The following is a 10,814-nucleotide window of genomic DNA, read 5'->3' as shown; positions in this document are numbered from 1 at the left end:
TCCGTTGGTAAAAGAGTATCCCAAGAGTTGGCGGTGGGTGGTGATGACTAGCTGCCTTCCCTCTAGTCTTACACTGCTAAATTAGGGACGGCTAGCGCAGATAGCCCTCGTGTAGCTTTGCGCGAAATTCAAAAAACAAACAAACTGATTCCCCATACAATTTGAAGGACTACCTTTGTGACTTAGCCTTTAATGTTTTGAGCTGAAACAAGTAAAGTCGTTTACTCAAGGAACTCCTCAGACAATGGTAATTGTCCACAACTTCCTCATGTACCATTAGAGACGTGACAGTACCTTATAGGTCAAACTTCAATGATGACTTGTAGCATCGCAAGCCTAATTTCTATAGATTTCTTACTAATCATGACCACCCAATGTGCTACTGGTATTAGTATTGCCATAAGAACACTTCCGCGCACTTTTCAAAACGAGCAGCATTTACTTCTTGCATCTGATCGACACTGGGAATTTGCTGATGAACATGAGTTAATAACAATATCGTGGATTCATTCTATTGCTGAAGAGGTCGCATGAAACTAGGGTTTTGTTTTCAAATAGATGCCATGTAATGCATAGACTACTTTTTCCGTAAATATTTCAAAAGTAATTAATAAATTAATATATAGGTCCGTCACAATAGTGTCGGTCACCATTTTGGTCATTATGATTAAATGCATAACATGTCATAAAAGATCGATCATATCTGCACTACATTTATGCAGATTGTAATGCAAATAAATCTAAAATATGCCTTGATAGATCTTTTTGACAATCTGATAAGTTTTGTAATATATTATTTATTTATAAACTGAGTAAAAAGTTAAATAAAATGAAATAAATGAGTACTAAAATATATTTTAAGACAGATAAATTATATTTGTAAAGTGATAAAAAAATTCTAATTTTGTGAAACAAATATTTTGATAAATTGAAAACAATTATTTGTGCACAAGTAGTAGTGTTGACAAAAAAAAACATTACGAAAAACAAATTCACCTTGAATGATTTGTAACGTATGGATACTCGAACTAAAAAAGCTCTTTTATTATTTATATTTTTGACATATGTGGGTTCTATAAACCATTAAAAACTATAATTGTTTTGTTATTTCTTACTTTACTAAGTCAAACTTTCGTACCCCGATGGGTTTGTTGTTGAATTTCGCGCAAAGCTACACGAAGGCTATCTGCGCTAGCCGTCCCTAATTTAGCAGTGAAAGACTAGAGGGAAGGCAGCTAGTCATCACCATCCACTGCCAACACTTGGACTACTTTTTACCAACGAATAATCACATTATAACGTCCCCACGCAAGGGCGAGCATGTTTGGTGTGATAGGGATTACTAACCCGCGACCCTCAGATTGCGAATTGAGCGCTCTAACCACCTGGCCATGCCGGGCCTAAAGAGATGTGGAAAAAGTAACTAAATTATTACAAAACAGAAGATCTTGTGGTAATTAGAAATGCTAGGGAATATTGAGAGGTTATTAAGCATTGAGAGAAAGTAGCAAGTACATTTTTTTTTTCGTTTCTTATCATTAGAGAAAAGAGAGAGAATATTTAAACATACGGATAAGTTCCTTGATTATTTTTGAACATTGGATGTGTAATTAATTGTTGTCATAAGTCTCCTAGCGGGTCAGCAGTATGTTTATGGACTTACAACGCTAAAATCTGGGATTTGATTCCTTCTTCAGGACTGCTTCTGTGGTAATAGTGGTCAGGATTCAATCCTGTGTCTTCTCGAAGACCCATCTAATCCCAGCCACTTCCAACACAGAAATAGTCTTCCTCAGGACTTCTATGAAAATGACAGCTGATTAATAGACTAGACGTAGAATAAAATTCATTTATAATTAGTATTTAGTAATATACATAAAAACAGTTACTAATTAATAATTAGGCTTAGGTGATCGTATAGTCTATTAACCATGACAATAATAGCTATAACCTTACAGTAAGTACTTAAATGTGTTTAAATGCGTTTTCTTTCCAGCAGGAGTAAACTTAACATCAGAACATCTTGTACTTCTCTGAAGAGTGCAGCAGCTGTACAGTGACTACATTTCAATAGTACGTTTGCCCAGAGTATAATACACTAGTTATGTTTTATGTAACCTACATCGATGTGCTACGAAGTAAGTTAAGCCTCTGACAATTGTGTTGTTTAGTTCCTTATAACTTTATATGTGTAAAAATGTGTAAACAAAACAATTATGAAGTAGGAATGGGAACACTAAAAAGTAAGGAAACTAGGTAGGAATAGACGGAATAACATTACATAGCTTTTTTGGTACTAAGTCTTTAGAATGACTGGACTCTAGGCCTATCCTTTTTGTAGCTTTTCTTGGTGCTAAGTCTAGAGAGTGACTGGGCTCTAGGCCTATCCTTCTCGTAGCTTTTTAGAGCTACCTCTCGACATTTCCTAGCTTTTGCTGATATAGTTACTATAGTTTTTCTTCCATCTAGCCAGGGTAGCAGCCTTTTCTTGAGCTGGATTAATGGCTAAGGCTTGTTTTGCATATTCAGCATTACTGTTTCTAGTCTTATTGCAGTATTACTCTCTTCCCTGGGACAAAGACTTTTCAAAGTTATCAACATAAGATTTTCTCCTTTTCTCTCATTTTGTTTCCTTGAAAGACATATTTTAGAAATTGCACTGTTTTAAGTACAACCTTAGATGTCAATAGGTCACATCTAGTTTAAAAAACAATGCAAAGGTAAATTATACAACTTATCGTTCTTGTTTTCAATCTAGAGAACTGGAGCAAAGCCGTGTCAGACTTCAGCACTGGTAGCGTTCGTCTTCACATAGGAGACTCATGTTTTAGGCAACGACTGCTACGATAAAATTGTTTTGTCCAACACAAAGCCCTTGAGTCTGATGTGTATAACGGAAAAATATCTTTCAAATGCTATATCATAGTTAGAACCTATATCTAGAGAATCTACGTAGTCCACATTTTTTATCTAGTTGATACAACTTCACGCTGATCACGTAGCGTGTGCGCATAAGCAGTCGTGTACCCACACGTGATATGAGGGCGAGATGTTAACTGGCAACTCACAGAGCGTACTCGTAATCATAGGATATGGCTACTAATGTATTTTTAGCTCGTTAGTAGTGTTGCAAAATGTTTATTGTTATTACTTGTTATTATCAAGGTTTTAAGTAAAACTAAGGTACTGTAATTCAATCTTGTACATTTAGATTTGCATAAGGTGAAGGTGGGAGAGAGCTATGCCCCTTTAATCACGTTAGTTAGTCAGCTAGTTAGATTGACAAATTTGTGGTTTTGTGAAATTTTTGTTTTTACTATACCGACTTTCTCAATTGCTTTGGTAACTTGTTACTCTGCAGTTGGTTTGTTTACTACTCAACAGTGTGTGTAAAGCGCACATAAAGTTTTGTTTACATGCTGTTTGTAGTGTGTTTGAGATTTTAATTTATATTGCACATCTGGCCCATTATTATTATAAGTACTACCGTGCTTGTGATATGATCTTACTTCTTCAAACATGAACTCACACAAGAAAAACGATGAAACTACAACCTAATCAGTCCTTGTTGAGTTTACTTACTAATAGAACTACTATTTTCGTTCTTTATTAAAGCATTTGTGAAATATTTAATTAACATGTGCAAAAATCTTGATTAAGAGCCTGAGATTTATAAAGTTCTCAAAAAGTTTCTAGCATTGAAACTAAATATATCGTATAAAGACTTGTGATATATTGTAATCCTGAAATGTACTATGGCTTGATAATTTCAGGTTTACTGTAAATAATGTGACAAAATAAAGTAACTGTGTAATAAAAGAAACAATGTAAAAATGTTTAGAAAAAAAGAGGCAAATTCTTTAGATCTGTTGATTAACGAATATACTAATTAGAAAGTCAAATCACAAGCTTATTATATTCGCTGGTAACCTTAGGCTACATGATAACAATTACCATTGAGCTGGTGTTAAATTTGTTGTGCATAAAAATCTAATTGTGATTTGTAATATTTACCTATTAGACTCTATGCTGAGTACTGATGTAAATTGAAGATACAAAAACTAGTTTATCACATCTAAAAGAATAAAAAAACACGATAAGATTATAACTTAACCGCTCCACAGTAACTCTGGGGGCTTACAACACTAAAAATCGGGCTTCAATATCCGTAGCGGGCAGAACACAGATAGTCCATTGTGTAAATTTCTCCTTAATGAACAAACAAAATAACCTGAACCTACTTTTATTCAATACGAAGGAGGAATATGTGAGCAGTATTTTAATTAAATCTTCTACGTAACATTGATAGAAAATTTTAACTTAGCTATGATCAGACACTTCTTTTAGGAATTGCTTTTTAACTCTTTTAATAGAAGTTTTCCACTTGTTTTTCTCATGTGCACGGCTTATACATACAGTAGTGGCATGTATAATAATATTTCATGTCAGAATTGACTTGTGCTACTTGTTCATGCCGCCGTAGACACCACACAATCCCGGGAATTATCGATCGAAACCTGCGCAGAATCTAACTGATTGCTAATCGGTGTTTGCTTGAGACCAGAAGCGTGATCATATATTTGTTGGTTTCCTTGGTAACTGTACAATGACTGAAACGTGGAATGTTTCAACAGGAACAAAATCATTACAGAGCGTATTTCAATAAAGAAAAGAACGATATGATATGGCACATATACTAAGTATTTGACTTTAAAAATCGTTAATCTGGAGTAATTACTAAACAGATGTATAAGATGAACTTTTATTATGACGCTTATGTTTTATTACTATATCTAAAGTTTAACCTAGGAAACGGTAATCTGGATTATGTTCGACAGTTGCATATTTAAATACTTACCGTATTTTTCGGAATATAAGACGCACCCTTATTTTGAAGTCAAAGTTTTGAGGAAAAAAAAGCTACAGTCGCATTTTAAAGATTTTCATTGAACAAAAATTTAATTTGATACTTTAAAAATTGGTATATATTGTTCTAAACACAAAAGAGCTCAAAACATCAAAATAAGAAAATACCGTAAATAAAAAAAAAGGTTTACTGTTATTTAGTTTGGTTCAAAACCGACAAAATCTTCATTGCTTTCACTATAATTTATTTTTTTATTATTTAGGGAGCATTATAAATAGTTATGTTTTTAAAATAAAAACAAAACTACTATTGTTATAAATAACACATTCAATTGAACTAAACTATGCATGTCTATTTAAATATATTTACACATGAATAATATATATATACATATACAAATTTTTGGGTAAAAAAGTGCGTCTTATACACCGAAAAATACGGTATCATTTACTAATACTTGCATAAATAACTATTACAGCAAGCGTAAAAAAGAGGGAATCTGAATAGGCGCGGCACTTGAAATTATTTTAGGCAGGATTATAGTAAGAAGGAGGAAGAGGTCAAGTTTGAACCTGACCCTCCCAGGTACACCTGGATCTAAAACCGGTAAATCCGGCCGAAGTAAGTTAATCTATAAGACTTTTTCTACGTTTTATTAGCTATATTTATGTGCGCCAGCAATATTAAGAGTGGGACGCGCGTATATCGATTCGATTTTATTACTCATCACGATCTCTACCAGTCTACCCTCAAATTGAAATTATTTTAGGGAGGATTAGAGTAAATTAATCTATGAGATATTGGGCGTGATCAAATAATCAATGTAAAGGGTTTGACCTCATAAATCCAAAACTGTAATTAGATCTTAAATCGGTCAAGAGAAGACGGAGGTATGAATTAAAAGTTTGTACTTGAAAAAAACAAGCAAACCCAGAGCAGTTCTATGAACGCTATGCCATGGCTAAACATAGCTATACATATATATATTGAAATACCTAAATATTTAGTTACGAAAAAATATAAAGGGAGATTTATTACTAAACAAAAGATATTTTCTACCACTTATAATTTTGGTAATACGTCTAAACTTAATCTAAGAAAAGATGAAATACACATGGTAAAAAGAGGAGGAGCAGTAAGAGATAGAGTTGAATAAGAGGTAATACAACTGTATCGTCATAGAAGTTACGGTTATGCAAGCCAAATGTCTATTGTCAGATATATTAAAACTCAGAAGTGAATCAGAACATATATTTGTCAGATACAGCGAGACTTCACTTCTTCTCAGTTATTTCCTGACAGGTATATTAATACCCATTCCCTTCTTTACAATATCTTTCTGTCAGATACAATGAAACCCTTTCACTTCTCAACATCATCTGTCAGTTTTCAGATACATTAAAACTCGTTTACTTCTTCGCAAAACCAGTCTGATGTGAAATATAGTGAAACCCCTTCACAACACCTCTTTATTCTCAAATATATTCAAACTCATTCACTTCTTCACAACACCTGTCTGTTGTCAAATACAGTGAAACACCTTCACAACACTTCTTTATTCTCAAATATATTCAAACTCATTCACTTCTTCACAACACCTGTCTGTTGTCAAATACAGTGAAGCCCCTCCACGTCTTCACAACACCTGTCTGTTGTCAATTATAGTAAACCCCTCACTTCTTCACAACACCTGTCTGATGTCAATTATAGTAAACCCCTTCACTTTATCACAACACATGTCTGTTGTCAAATACAGTGAAACCCTTTCTCTTATTCACAACAGTCTATTGTCAAATACAGTGAAGCCCCTTCACTTCTTCACAACACCTGTCTGTTGTCAATTATAGTAAACCCCTTCACTTTATCACAACACATGTCTGTTGTCAAATACAGTGAAACCCTTTCTCTTATTCACAACAGTCTATTGTCAAATACAGTGAAGCCCCTTCACTTCTTCACAACACCTGTCTGTTGTCAATTATAGTAAACCCCTTCACTTTATCACAACACATGTCTGTTGTCAATTACAGTAAACCCCTTCACTTTATCACAACACCTGGCCGGTTTCAAATACAGTGAAACCCCGTCTCTTATTCACAACAGTCTATTGTCAACTACAGTGAAACCCCTGCTCTTATTCACAACAGTCTATTGTCAAATACAGTGAAACACCTTCACTTTTTCACAACACCTGTCTGTCCTTATATACAATGAAACCCCTTCTCTTCTTCACAACACCTGTCTGTTGCCAAGTGCAGTGAAACCCTTTCACTTCTTTACAATACATGTCTGTCGTCAGATACAATGAAACTCCGTCAGTTCTTCACAACACCTTTCTGTCGTCAGATACAGTGAAACCCCTTCACTTCTTAACAACACCTGTCTATTGTCAATTATAGTAAACCCCTACACTTCTTCACAACACCTGTCTGATGACAACTATAGTGAAACTCCTTCACTTTTTAGAATACTTGTCTGTCGTCAGATGGAACAAAACTCCTTCACAACACCTGTTTGTCGTCAGATACAGTAGAACCATTCACCACATTTGTTTATTGTCACATAAAGTGAAAACATTCACTTCTTCACATTTTTATTGTGGTTTAGAACAGTGAACTATCATTACAGATTCTGAATACTTGCATATTATTTGACATTGTAAACACTCTTCATTCATTTATTCAAAACGTCTGCCTATTGTTCTCTACAGTTGAACACCCACCATAGCTTCAGTACACGTGTGTATCGCTAGATACAATGAAGTCCCCAACACTGCTTCACATAATGTCTGTTGTAAAAATCAGTGAGGTCCAACTACAGCGAACAACTATGTGTTTTCAGATACAGCAGTGTGTCCTACACTATTACTTCACAACATCTGACTATGGTAAATCAAGGAAAAATATCATTTGTAAAGCTAGAGATAAAATTATTTTGTCATGATATTTGTGATAGACAATTGTGTCCATACTGTTGGCTATAGCAATTCGATATTGAACTGTTAAAACGCATAGTGTTACAAGTGCTAACGTCAGCTATATTAGTGAGTAGCAGTGAAGTCAATGTGCAGAATTCAGTGGTTATGAACTTGATCTGTCATCCAAGTCCGTTTCCAGTCACAACATGTAATTATGTCTGCTTGAATGACTTCAATTTGAATGTGAAAAAGAAAGAAAAAGCATACATGTCTCTTGTGTATCATCATGTGAGAAGTTAATAATGTCATAGAACTAAATACATTTGATGCTTGTTAATCTTACTACAAAGATGATACATTATGTGTGTGTTAGCATTCATTACCCAGAGTTGGCTGGCTCGATTACCGTAATTTTTTGTTTGGTAAGTGGAAACGGAAACTATCCGACGGTGTACATGGACTAATAACAAAATATTTTTGACCGACAGGAGGAATTAAAAAAAAACAAGGGCGCGTTTACAGTTTTAAATATAATTACCCTAATTTTTTTGTATAGTAACTGGAAACTGTCCGACGGCGTAAATTAGCTATTTTGTTTTAGGATCTTTGTCCGAGAAAAAGGATAGAAAACACCCTGAAATAAGGCACATTTTCACTTTTTCAATAGCTTTTTGATTTTAAATTTTAAGACAAAAGTACTTAATCAGTTAATTGAGCCAATTATTACCCTTCACAAAGCAGGGTGTGCAATTAGCATTTAATGAGGTCGTTAGGGATTTAATAACGCAAGAAAGAAAGAAAGGGAAAATTATCTAACATTGTCCTTTATACAAGTTTTGCTTCGTCAATGTGTACCCACAGCTAGCACGAAGAGGTCTGTCCATCCAAGAACATGAGTGCAGTACTACAGAAATTTCCTGAACAAAGAACAACTACCGTTATGTCTGGTTTTTGTGCGTATTCTACAGGAAAATTACTCTTAGAAGCACAAACTCGGACTATTATGAGTTGTGAAGGATAGTACTTGGTTAAAGAGACACAACATTTCTTTCAGAAGAAAAAGTTGGCTTCATGATCTTTCCGAGGTCTTTTATTTCTAAAACTATTATAAATACTATAAAAAATGAATATGTAATAGATCATAGAGTAATATAGGAGGTTAGGCAAGACTATAAAGCAGTTTGAAAAATACATAAATAACATTTGGAAATACCTACTTATATTTAAGGCTGCTACTGCTACAATGTATTTGTTTTAGAATGTTTGCGCAAAGCTAAACAAATAACTATCTGCGCATAGCTGTTGGATGTCCATAATTTTGAAATGATACACTAAAGGGAATGCAGCTGGTTAACAGCATCAATTGCCAACACCCGGAATAGGCTTATTTGATCGAATAGTGAGATTTGACAGTCACTATCGTAATGCCTCCAAACAACAGGACGTGAATAAAGAATATTTGGATTCACAGTCTGACCCACGATGTAGTTCATATGATTTTTTATAACTCAGAGACAGCCTCAGACGGAGTGTCATAGAAAAACAAAAACAGATAATTAATGATATGATTGTCAGGAACACATCATACTAAAGCAGCGCTTGTGAATAGCCTCTAACCTTCAACCCATTAGTAAGAACTCAACATTTCACGTTAGAAGTTACTCTGAATTGGTGACGACATAGAAATTGCAGTGAGGTTCTCGACTTCAAATAAAATTCAAAATGTTAATTTTAGTAAAGCGTATCAGAAGTTTACGAATCCAATTACATAGTATGTGGATGTGGCTGTAAAAAAAAAACTGTAAAGTTCTAAGGTTACTAATTTTCACCTGCACTTGAATGACTTGCCAACTATTTTTTACATGTGATCTTCATAATTGATCAAGATATTTCGAGTATTTCTTGTGATTATATTATACTTATCAAGAGCAGACGACCCACAGATTGTATGCCGAAGGCCCTAACCACCAATTTAAGCTTAGATTAAATGTCAAATTTAACTAAATATAATTATATTTTGATTAACCCGTTTCTGTTTTCTTTAAGAGAGAGATTCAAGAGGGAATATACCTTGTGTATTTCACGATAAGAACATCATAATAGATATGATTATTACAATCAAGACATTCAAACATATAACGCGATGTTTGGATCATCATACTTTGGCTAACGTTTTAAAGTAGACTAATTTGAGACTATGCCAAGTTCTGTTCTAATCGTGTGAAGTACGAACAACAAAAATGAGACAGTAAAGTATTATCTAGCTAAATATAAATCAGAGTTCTCCTTTTATTTGGTACAATAACTTGTGAGGAGCTACTTGAACTAATTTCGCCGTTACTTGGAAAATAGCTCATATAAACGCATTAAAGATCCAGTTTAAATGGATAAATAATCGTACTTGTGATCCAAGTTTGGCAGTCATTGTCTGAATGAGGGATAAACTGAATAAGGATGCAGAGCCGTAAATAGGGAATTTAACATCCATGACAGAATGTCATAGTTGCGTCCATCCCTGTGAATGGCATGCAAGTAGCCATTTCGGTCGTTTTATTGTCCCTCACCGCTTTGCACCTAGATTGGCTACCCCGCCCTAGTTATGGCTTTGTGAGAAAGTTACCAGTAAAATACACGAAACGAACGCAAAACGAAAGTGAAGTTTCTTGCCGTGCGTAGCACAGGTATACTTTCTACATCAGAGGTACAGATGGTGTATTTCGATTCAAAATAGTATTATAGCATTGATAGGCACTTTATTGTTGGTGTATAACACCATAGCTGACGAAGCATTCATCTATTAATAATGTAATATTGTTTACAGAAGTAAAGCAATGGTAACTAGAGAATTGTTGCGTCAGCGAGTCACATGACTGGTGTGGCGCCACCTATTTTCTAGAACTATCCTGTACCTTGGCGAATGCTCTAGTATTTACTAGATATAGGGTAGTATGGTATATAAAAGAGGGTGACAACGTGACGGGAGAATAAGTGTGTGTGTAGATAGTGAGTAATTGAACTGCAGTCAGAAGT

Source organism: Limulus polyphemus, unplaced genomic scaffold (genome assembly GCF_000517525.1).
Source record: "Limulus polyphemus unplaced genomic scaffold, Limulus_polyphemus-2.1.2 Scaffold235, whole genome shotgun sequence".
NCBI classification, from domain to species: domain Eukaryota; kingdom Metazoa; phylum Arthropoda; class Merostomata; order Xiphosura; family Limulidae; genus Limulus; species Limulus polyphemus.
This window is presented reverse-complemented; position numbering follows the sequence as displayed.